The sequence below is a fragment of the Sinohyriopsis cumingii genome, unplaced genomic scaffold (genome assembly GCF_028554795.1).
Source record: "Sinohyriopsis cumingii isolate HCF-2022 unplaced genomic scaffold, ASM2855479v2 utg000066l, whole genome shotgun sequence".
Lineage (NCBI taxonomy): Eukaryota > Metazoa > Mollusca > Bivalvia > Unionida > Unionidae > Sinohyriopsis > Sinohyriopsis cumingii.
The window spans coordinates 6,387-18,538 of record NW_028315866.1 but is presented as its reverse complement, the minus strand read 5'-3'; the positions used below and the strand labels follow the sequence as shown (position 1 = coordinate 18,538).

The 12,152-nt window shown below is 34.9% G+C and overlaps 3 non-coding genes across 3 annotated transcripts; all 3 read left to right on the top strand.

The window, feature by feature from the left end:
- The first annotated feature begins 1,549 nt into the window (after positions 1–1,549).
- Positions 1,550–1,633, top strand: Trnal-cag (transfer RNA leucine (anticodon CAG)). The gene has a single exon. It is a non-coding gene; the product is annotated as a tRNA-Leu (tRNA).
- Positions 1,634–8,399: 6,766 nt separating this feature from the next.
- Positions 8,400–8,483, top strand: Trnal-cag (transfer RNA leucine (anticodon CAG)). The gene has a single exon. It is a non-coding gene; the product is annotated as a tRNA-Leu (tRNA).
- A 1,503-nt stretch (positions 8,484–9,986) lies between these two features.
- Positions 9,987–10,070, top strand: Trnal-cag (transfer RNA leucine (anticodon CAG)). Its single transcript has one exon. It is a non-coding gene; the product is annotated as a tRNA-Leu (tRNA).
- Positions 10,071–12,152: the final 2,082 nt, after the last annotated feature.

Here is a 12,152-nt window from a genome sequence, read left to right as displayed (position 1 = left end):
TTAGGGAAACAAATAGACATCGAAAGATTGTTCCAATATTTGACTAGAAAATATATATTATATGCGTATCAACATTACAAAGACAAAAATCAGACTTTGATTACGAAGTATTTTGTAAAAGATAATCCTTTAATGAAAATAGAAGAGGATAAAGTGTTTATTACATTGTAGAATCATTGTTTTGTACTATAACATTACACAATAAAATTTTAGAATCATTGTTCTGTAATATAGCTTAACAAAATACTATTGTAGAATCATTGTTTTGTAATATAGCATTACAAAATACTATTGTAGAACCATTATTTTGTAATATAGCATTACAAACTACTATGTACATACTGACTGTATATTTTTAACTTTTATACTGTACAAAGCGTTTTTGAATAAAGAAAGAAAAAAAAAAGGCGATGCGTTCAGGTCGCAGTCGGGTCTTCCCGGCGTGGGTTCGAATCCCACTTCTGACAAACTGTTCTTTTGTCATAGAGCAGTATCTCTTATGACTCTAAAATAGAAATCATCAATCTTACAGCGTTCATGTATGCTGGCATATAACAGCTGTTTTAGTTAAATATGCTTTTCTGGCCCTTCAAATGTATTAACTTGTTATCCTCTCTCTCTCTCTCTCTCTCTCTCTCTCTCTCTCTCTCTCTCTCTCTCACACACACACACACATATAGACACACACACACATACAAATCTCACGGATATCTACAGACGGGAAAGCGATACTACCTGCATGAGTGTTTCACTCACATTCATTCGAGTCCCAAAAAGGTTACCTTTTTATTCTTTATGCTCAAACAGTTATAATAAGCACAAGGTATTATCGAGAGGAGAAGTTTATCTCTTGTATGTTAATGAGAAATTGTCATTTTTATATAAGTACTCGCTGGCGCTATATTCCCTTGATTCACAAAGAAGATGCCCATCTATCCACTGCCTGTCTAATTATATACGTCCACCTACCCTTTCCCCCCCCCCCCCCCCCCCACACACACACACACCATCTCTCTCTCTCTCTCTCTCTCTCTCTCTCTCTCTCTCTTTATGGATGTATGCATACATAATATAACATTGTTCAATAACGCTTACCTGTTACATTGGAGGTTTTCACTGTTCCTTCATATTTCAATTGTTCTCTATTACTTAACATTTGCATTTGTCTCTATCATTTAATGTATCCTTTCCACTGTATTTCTAAGAGATAAGGTGCAGAAAACTAATGGATAGATCAGGATGGACAAGCGGTCTAAGATGATGCATTCAAATTACAGTAGAATCCCTCCCTCATCGACTTCTCTGCAAGGAAAACATTAATAACTTTGTAGTTAATGTTATCATTATTAGAGGCACAATATACAAGTACAAAGATAAAAATATAGATGATGGGAGATTATCCTGTGCTGTTACAAAATCTTTGTTGTTACAAAATCTTACTATTTATTCAATTAGTCGATGATTCTAGGCCTCAACGAGTCCTATTCAGTATGCTGACCTATACGCCCTTCAATCTCTCTATGTGCACTCGGATCTTTGCAATGCATATGTCAGGATGGCCGAGCGGTCTAAGGCGCTGCGTTCAGGTCGCAGTCGGGTCTTCCCGGCGTGGGTTCGAATCCCACTTCTGACAAACTGTTCTTTTGTCATAGAGCAGTATCTTTTATGACTCTAAAATAGAGACTTCCGGTTATGACATCAGAAGGAAAACACGTTTGATGATCGCTCCGTGAATTTTCAAGTTTTTTTCCTTTAATAGACATTTTTGCTGTTTTAATTTGTTACAGGTACGTTGATAAGATTTGTTTGATCGCATTCATATATAAGTGAGATATATTTTGAGTGTGTGGATAACTTTATCCACCACACAAAAAATTTTTTTCTGTGACAATGAATACAAAGCCTGGTCGTGCTGCACGTGCAGCACAAGGAGCTGACTCACACTCTAATGACACCAGTGGAATAGCTAACAATAAGAATGGCATGTCGAGTAACATCGATAGACAGACAGGAGCTTCTCGTCGTTTTGGGAAAGAATGTACCGTGGTGATTGATGTAAAGGATGTGAAGAAAATAAAGGCAAGTGATATTGTTAGAAGTGTAGAAGAATTAACCGGAGATATGTCGGTCTATGCAGTTGTGCCCAAAGGTGCAAATTTGTATGAGGTCACACTACCGAGTAAGGAAGTAGCATATAATACCTTGTGTGGAATTGATATTGGAAGTGAACACTTTGATTGTACTCTTTTATATTCAGACACTATTATTGTGTCAATTCTTCATTTACCAGCATACATCACAGATGATGATATAAGTATGAAGCTCAGTGAATACGGAGTAGAACTTCTTTCTCCCATTCAACGCAGATATTATCCTGGAACTAGTGTGGCTGATGGGACTCGTTATGTCAAATGTAAATTTCCACAGCAGGTAAAATCCTTGCCTTACAGTCTGAAATTTCAGACTGTCAATGGTCAACAATACTTTAGAGTATTACACAATAATCAAGTTAAGGTATGTTCTAGATGTCTTGATATGGGACATGTTATAAAAGACTGCCCTGATTTTGTATGCTACAAGTGTGGGGAGCAAGGCCATGTAGCAAAAAATTGCACAAGGCAAAGATGTGAAAGTTGTGGAAGTTTTCCTCTTATGTGTACATGCAGGATATGCGACAAATGCCACAAAGAGGCGCAAACATGTATGTGTTACAGAGAGGCCATTACAGGCATTCATTCGCAAGTTGATGATGATATGAGGGAAGACATATTGGAGTTACAGAGTGACGAAGATGATAAAGAAGAAATTGAGAATGCAAAAAAAGATAATGAGAGTGGAGAAAGTGGGGAAGAAAAAGAAAGAATTGGAGTTGATATGACCAATGTAGAAATAGAATCTGAGGAAGTAAACAACAATCATACAATTGGAGATGGATCGGGGACAGATTCAGATGATGACAGGAAGATGGCTGCAGACGTTGTTGAAAGATCAAACGAATCACGTACATGTCAAGAAAACGGTACTAATATCGAAAATTTCAAAGTAGTACAAAGGAGAAGGAGAAGGTTTAATCCAGTACCTAATATGAAGATGAATAGCATGCGACGAACACCTATGAAGAAATGATCAAACACTCAACATTTTTTAATACTTTCAATACACTCATCATAATCATGGCTTTAAATATTGTATCTCTAAATGTAAATGGCTTGCGTAATTTGAATAAACTAAAGTCTGTTTTAGAAATATTTAAAGAGAAAAGAGGCCATATTTTATTATTGCAAGAAACCTTTTGGGATGATGAGTTTGTTGAAAGTATTAGAGAAAATGAGATTTGGAATGGTGACATATTTTATAGTAATGCTGACAATAGGAGGGCAGGTGTTGCTGTTTTAGTAGTGAGAGAATTGAGAAATCAGGTGACACAAGAAATGATTGAAAAGGGTAGGATTTTACATCTTAAAATAGCTATTGATGATAAAGTGATTGATTTAATCAATATTTATGCTCCAAATGTTGTGAAGGAAAAGTTTAACTTTTTCATGAAGCTAAATACATATTTACATAACAGTACTAGTGATAGCACTATCCTGGCTGGTGATTTTAATACAACTTTAGCAGGTATTGATCGACATAACAAAGCCTTACATATTGATGATGTAGCAATGCGTGAACTTTATAAAATTATTCATGATAGGAATATTACCGATTTATGGAGATCACGAAATCCTAGTAGTCGTAGTTTCTCCAGAAAACAAGTTGTACTAGGCGAAATGAAGCAGAGTAGAATAGATTATTTTTTGATTTCCTCAAAATTGCACTCCAATGTGCAAAATATTTATTATGCAGATACATCCTTTAGTGATCATTCTTTTGTATACCTTAAACTAAATACCTGCAAAGTGGAAACAGGGCCCGGATTATGGATATTAAATAACAATGTTCTTTTTGAGGAAAAATATGTACAAAGAGTGAAATCAATTCTTACCGAAGGAAAAACTGACGAAATGTATATCAGTGAACCACTCATTTGGTGGGATAATGTAAAATACAAAATTAAAAAATTTTCCCAAGTATACTGTACAAGAAGAAATAAGGAAAGATTACAAGAATACTTTACATTGCAAAATAAATTAAAATCATTTTCAGAAAAAGTCGCAAATAAAGAACCATATGACATTAGCAAATATGAAGAACTAAAACATCAGCTAAGTGACTATGAAACTGATTTTTGTCGGGGTGCTATATTGAGATCTAAGGCCAAATGGGCAATTGAAAGCGATAGAAATACTAAATATTTTCTAAATCTTGAGAAATATCGACACAACAAAAATGTAATCAATGAATTAATTGATGATGATGGTGTAATTATTTCAAATACAAGCGGAATCTTAAATGAAATACATCAGTTTTATAGTCATTTATATTCTTCGGTAACTGTTGATGATAATTGTACTGATTCACTTTTAAATTTTGTAAACTGTTCTGTATCTGATGAGAATAAAGATATGTGTGATGCCATAATAACAGTTGATGAAATACATACAGCTATAAAAGGGATGGCTAAAAATAAAAGCCCCGGCCCGGACGGATTGACAGTAGAGTGGTATTGTAAATTTTATGATTGTATATATGATATTCTGTTGCACATCTTTCAGAGTGTTAAGAATGACAATATTATGTCGAGATCAATGAGATTTGGGGTTATATCACTTATTTATAAAAATAAGGGGGATAATAGAAGATTGCAAAATTGGCGTCCTATCAGTTTACTTAATGTAGATTATAAAATTTTGGCAAGGATTTTGTCTACACGTTTAAAAATGGTATTACCCAAAATTATTTCTCCAACTCAGACATGTTGTATAGTTGGGAGAGATATTGCTGATACTATAGTCACTGTAAGAGATATTATAGATATGGTTGAGAGAGACAATCTTGAGGGATATATCTTAAAAATTGATCAAGAAAAAGCGTTTGACAGAGTTTGCCACTCATATTTGATTTCTGTGTTACGAAAGTTCGGTTTTGGTGACAATTTTATTCAGTGGATAAAGATATTTTATAATGAAATTAAAAGTAGTGTTAAATGCAATGGTCATCTAACGAAACCCTTTTTAATTAAAAATTCAGTCAGACAAGGTTGTCCTATATCAGCAATGTTATATGTATTAGCAGCAGAACCCTTAGGACTCGCTATCAAAGCAAATCCCACTATCAAAGGTATTCCACTCCCACTGTCTAGTAATACAAGTAAAGTTTTTCAACATGCAGATGATACAACCTTGACATTAGCGGACACACAATCCATTAATCAATCTTTTAATGTACTTGACTTGTATTGTAAAGGATCTGGTGCAAAGGTGAACAAGGAAAAGACAGAACTTCTGTGTATTGGATCTGGTAAACTTACTGATGATTATTGCAAACAATTACAAATTCAAATGTGTGATCAAGTCATCTTAATTTTGGGAGCTTATGTGGGAAAATGTGCAAAGTTATGTGAGCAACTGAACTGGAATGATAGATTGTCTAAAATTAAAAACTTATTGCAACTGTGGTCACAGAGATATTTGACAATACAAGGAAAAGTAACAGTTGTTAATAACTTATTAGTTTCTAGAGTATTGTACATAGTGTCAGTTCAGCCTCTTCCTGATATGATTGCTGATGAATTGAAGCAATTATTTCTCAGATTTATCTGGTCAGGAAAGTCCCATTTGGTTCACTATTATACAATAATTGGTGATAAGCGAAATGGCGGACTACAGTTAACTGATATAAAGATGAAAATGTATGCATTCAGACTAAAATTTTTAAAAAGATACTTTGATGTGAATTGCCATGCTATGTGGAAAAATACCTTTGATCACTTTTTATCTACTGTCCTGAACATGAGGTTGACCAAAGAGTTGTTTCTCATGTCTTTAAATAAGCAACAATTGAATACCCTACCTATATTTTACAGAGAAATGTTTCATGCATGGGAAAAACTTAGAAATAATATCGATACAAATATTGATGTGAGGAATGTTTTTGAACAACCTCTCTTTTTAAATCCTAATATTACATGTGCTGGTAAAACGTTGTTTTTCGCAGAATTTATAGAAGCAGGAATTGTTCGTGTTCCAGGATATTACATATGAATTTGTACCTGGAATACTACCTTATAGAGCTATTCAAGAAATGATATACAAATCAAATTCTGAGATCAAAACAGATAAGATAAAAAAAGACTATAATTGCATAATAGAAAGTATACCATTAGGCTGGAGAAATATTGTTGCAACAGAGTCAAAACCCACTGTAACCAATGGGAGAAATAATATGTTTCTCAGAGTTGATACAAAATTATATGACCTCTGTTTATGTACAACACAACTATTTTACAAGCTTTTATGTACGTTGATTTTTCAAAAACCAGCTTCTGTTTCCTTTTGGAGTAAGATATTTAATTTGGAAAAGCATAAATACTGGAAATTGATACACCTACCTTTCAAGACCCCAGATTGTATAGATTTGGATGACAGAATAATGCACAATCGAATATTTCCAAAAGAGAGACTAAAATACTATGGCAAAATTGATAATGACTTAGGACCAGTGTGCCAGTTGGAAACAGAGGATTTATTTCACATGTTTTTGAAATGTCCTGAATTAAGCTCTTTTAAGAATTATATTGTATATATAGTTGAGATTCTTTTTAAAAATTGTAGAGTTGGTGTTCTCAATAGCACTTCTTTTGAACAAATGCTCATGATAGGATATAACAAAGAAACAAAATCAGTAAATAGTTATTTTTTGAACTACATTCTGAGCATTGCTCGATTGTGCATTTACAAAAGAAGAAACATTATGTCTTTATTAGGGAAACAAATAGACATAGAAAGATTGTTCCAATATTTGACTAGAAAATATATATTATATGCGTATCAACATTACAAAGACAAAAATCAGACTTTGATTACGAAGTATTTTGTAAAAGATAATCCTTTAATGAGAATAGAAGAGGATAAAGTGTTTATTACTTTGTAGAATCGTTGTTTTGTACTATAGCATTACAAAATAATATTTTAGAATCATTGTTCTGTAATATAGCTTAACAAAATACTATTGTAGAATCATTGTTTTGTAATATAGCATTACAAAATACTATTGTAGAACCATTATTTTGTAATATAGCATTACAAACTACTATGTACATACTGACTGTATATTTTTTACTTATATACTGTACAAAGCGTTTTTTAAATAAAGAAAGAAAAAAAAAGGCGCTGCGTTCAGGTCGCAGTCGGGTCTTCCCGGCGTGGGTTCGAATCCCACTTCTGACAAACTGTTCTTTTGTCATAGAGCAGTATCTTTTATGACTCTAAAATAGAAAACATCAATCTTTCAGCGTTCATGTATGCTGGCATATAACAGCTGTTTTAGCTAAATATTCTTTTCTGGCCCTTCAAATGTATTAATTTGTTATTCTCTCTCTCTCTCTCTCTCTCTCTCTCTCTCTCTCTCTCTCTCTCACACACACACACACACACATACACACACACATAGACACACACACACATACAAATCCCACGGATATCTACAGACGGGAAAGCGATACAACCTGCATGAGTGTTTCACTCACATTCATTCGAGTCCCAAAAAGGTTACCTTTTTATTGTTTATGCTCAAACAATTATAATAAGCACAAGGTATTATCGAGAGGAGAAGTTTATCTCTTGTATGTTAATGAGAAATTGTCATTTTTATATAAGTACCCGCTGGCGCTATATTCCCGCGATTCACAAACAAGATGCCCATCTATCCACTGCCTGTCTAATTATATACGTCCACCTACCCTTCACCCCCCCCCCCCACCGTCTCTCTCTCTCTCTCTCTCTCTCTCTCTCTCTTTATGGATGTATGCATACATAATATAACATTGTCAAATAACGCTCACCTGTTACATTGGAGTTTTTCACTGTTCCTTTATATTTCAATTGTTCTCTATTACTTAACATTTGCATTTGTCTCTATCATTTAATGTATCCTTTCCACTGTATTTCTAAGAGATAAGGTGCAGAAAACTAATGGATAGATCAGGATGGACAAGCGGTCTAAGATGATGCATTCAAATTACAGTAGAATCCCTCCCACATCGACTTCTCTGCAAGGAAAACATTAATAACTTTGTAGTTAATGTTATCATTTTTAGAGGCACAATATACAAGTACAAAGATAAAAATATAGATGATGGGAGATTATCCTGTGCTGTTACAAAATCTTTGTTGTTACAAAATCTTACTATTTATTCAATTAGTCGATGATTCTAGGCCTCAACGAGTCCTATTCAGTATGCTGACCTATACGCCCTTCAATCTCTCTATGTGCACTCGGATCTTTGCAATGCATATGTCAGGATGGCCGAGCGGTCTAAGGCGCTGCGTTCAGGTCGCAGTCGGGTCTTCCCGGCGTGGGTTCGAATCCCACTTCTGACAAACAGTTTTTATTTTCTATTTCCTTTAATAAAAATAAATATTTTTTTTGCAATATACAAGTCACATTAATACAATTGTAAATATAACCATAAACTAATATTACGTGTCAAATACATCTATGAACCAGTGCATACCTACCAAGTCTGAATGTATTAATGGAACAATTTTGTTTATCTGCCAAACTAATCCATCGCATCTCATAACGGACATCTCCGGATGGCTTAGTAATTCAAGGCACTGTAAAAAATACGGTAAGATTGTGTCGGCAGGCACAACTTTGTGCTGGACATGTCAGGATGGCCGAGCGGTCTAAGGCGCTGCGTTCAGGTGGCAGTCGGGTCTTCCCGGCGTGGGTTCGAATCCCACTTCAGACAAACTGTTTCTTTTTTTTTCAATCTTATTTAAAAGAAATAAATATTTTGTAAATATACGAATCACTTTAATACAAGAGTAAATATAACCATAAATAATATTACGCCCCGAGTGGCCGAGTGGTCTAAAGCGCTGACCGTTCCGGATGACTGCCATCTCACCTCTGTCTGCGTGGGTTCGAGTCCAAGGCTCGGCTAGCGTGGGTACGTGGGAAAGCCTGCCAGTAGTTTCTCGTGGGTCGGTGGTTCTTCCCTGGGTTTTCCAGGGTTCTTCCTCCACCAGTTATTCGGGCCGCCACGTATAGCCTATCTTGTGCTGAAAAATGGCGTTAAACCCTACAACAACAGCAAGAGTAAATATAACCATAAATAATATTACGTATCAACCACCTGTATGAACCAGTGCATACCTACCAAATCTGAATATATTAATGGGTTCATTTGATTAGCTAGAAAACTAACCATAGCATCTCATAACGGAAATATCAGGATGGCTTAGCGATTTAAGGTAGTGCATGAATACTTAAAATTGTGTCGTCAGGTACTACCTTGTGCTTTTCTGGCCCTTCAAATGTATTAATTTGTTATCCTCTCTCTCTCTCTCTCTCTCTCTCTCTCTCTCTCTCTCTCTTTATGGATGTATGCATACATAATATAACATTGTTCAATAACACTTACCTGTTACATTGGAGGTTTTCACTGTTCCTTCATATTTCAATTGTTCTCTATTACTTAACATTTGCATTTGTCTCTATCATTTAATGTATCCTTTCCACTGTATTTCTAAGAGATAAGGTGCAGAAAACTAATGGATAGATCAGGATGGACAAGCGGTCTAAGATGATGCATTCAAATTACAGTAGAATCCCTCCCACATCGACTTCTCTGCAAGGAAAACATTAATAACTTTGTAGTTAATGTTATCATTATTAGAGGCACAATATACAAGTACAAAGATAAAAATATAGATGATAGGAGATTATCCTGTGCTGTTACAAAATCTTTGTTGTTACAAAATCTTACTATTTATTCAATTAATCGATGATTCTAGGCCTCAACGAGTCCTATTCAGTATGCTGACCTATACGCCCTTCAATCTCTCTATGTGCACTCGGATCTTTGCAATGCATATGTCAGGATGGCCGAGCGGTCTAAGGCGCTGCGTTCAGGTCGCAGTCGGGTCTTCCCGGCGTGGGTTCGAATCCCACTTCTGACAAACTGTTCTTTTGTCATAGAGCAGTATCTCTTATGACTCTAAAATAGAAAACATCAATCTTACAGCGTTCATGTATGCTGGCATATAACAGCTGTTTTAGTTAAATATGCTTTTCAGGCCCTTCAAATGTATTAATTTGTTATCCTCTCTCTCTCTCTCTCTCTCTTTCACACACACACACACACACACACACACACACATAGACACACACACACATACAAATCTCACAGATATCTACAGACCGGAAAGCGATACAACCTGCATGAGTGTTTCACTCACATTGATTCGAGTCCCAAAACGATTACCTTTTTATTGTTTATGCTCAAATATTTATAATAAGCACAAGGTATTATCGAGAGGAGAAGTTTATATCTTGTATGTTAATGAGAAATTGTCATTTTTATATAAGTACCCGCTGGCCCTATGTTCCCGCGATTCACAAACAAGATTCCCATCTATTAGCTACCTGTCTAACTATATACGTCTAACGACCCTTCCTCCCTCTCTCTCTCTCTCTCTCTCTCTCCTAGATGTATACATCCATAAAAGTGAAAATGCACGCGTATCTATTACATTGCTGTTTGTTACTTCTCTTTAATATTTCCATCTGTCTCGATCACACAATAGTTCACATTGTCTCTGTTAGTTCAGGTTTGCGTTTCTCTGTACCTCGAAGAGAGATAACGCACAGACAATTATAATAGTCATGTCAGGATGACCGAGTAGACGCAGTCAGATATTCCCGGCTTCGCTTCGAATACCACTTCTGACAAACTGTAAAATGTAAATTTAGTTAGTTATATAATAATAATAATAATAACAAAAACATAATAATGAGGACTTTGTATAGCGCCTAATCTTTAGAAGCTCTAAGCGCTTTACAACATTAGAAAACACCTATAAGATAAAATATCATCTACTGCTATGATCACAAAAACAAACACCATGAATTTAGAAAACATTAAAAACATGTTGAGAATATTTAAGGTAGGAAACATTATTCAGTTTTTAAGTTTGTTCTTGCAGTCGAAATAAGTGAGTTTTGAGAGCCCTCTTGAATGTGATCACTGTGACGTTGTGTCTACGTTCAGAGGGCAATTCAATCCACGTTCCTGGGCCCTATTATGTAAAAGAAAGCTGTCCATATGACTTTGTTTTCGTAGTTGGAATAATGAGTATACGTTTGTCAGAAGAGACGCATAAGTACATGTATCTTGCTGGTGTATACACATGGGTGAGGTCGGATAGGTATCTTGGACACGAGTCCGACAGGGAAACGTAGCACAGAAAACAAATTTTGTGTTTGATTCTGGATCAAATGCTGAGTATGTTACCAACAAAAGATCTATGATATTAATAAATATGAAGAACTAAAAGAAAAACAATTCAGACGCTATTAAAGAAAACTTTCTTGGTGTGCTTATATTACGACCGAAAGCCAGACGGGCAATTCAAAGACATAAATCTTTCTTATTCCTACTTCTTATAATAAAACAAATGAGATCATTTGCCTGATTCCTGATGATGCTATCATTATTTCACATACAGATCAAATAATACGGTGCATGGATCAGTTTTATGTTGAAATGTATTCATTGGTCACTAATAATGAAAATAGGAAAGGTTCGATTTGAAATTTTGTGATTTCTTACGTATCTGATAATGATAAATATATGTGTGATGGTACAATAACTGGTGATGAAATATATACAGCTATAAAAGGGGTGTCTAGCAGTAAATAGTTTGATCTGGACGGACTGAGTGCTATTGTGTGTCTTGCAATAAATATCTTGATATAGACGGATTAAGCTGTTTTGGAAATTCTTTGATTGTATATACCTTTTGATCATATTGATCTTGACGAGACGTCAAGACCCGACAACAAAATGTGATCTAGTAATCACAATCGAATTACTATATTTATCATAATTTTTCTTCAACATTTCTAAAACCTGTTGCGTAAAAGAAACATTTAAATATATTTCATTATACTTGTGCTGCATGCATGTTAGTCTTCGACCAGTTTCCTAAATTCCCTATATTCGAAACGAACAACAAAAGAAATTGCTTAGCCTTTTAGAA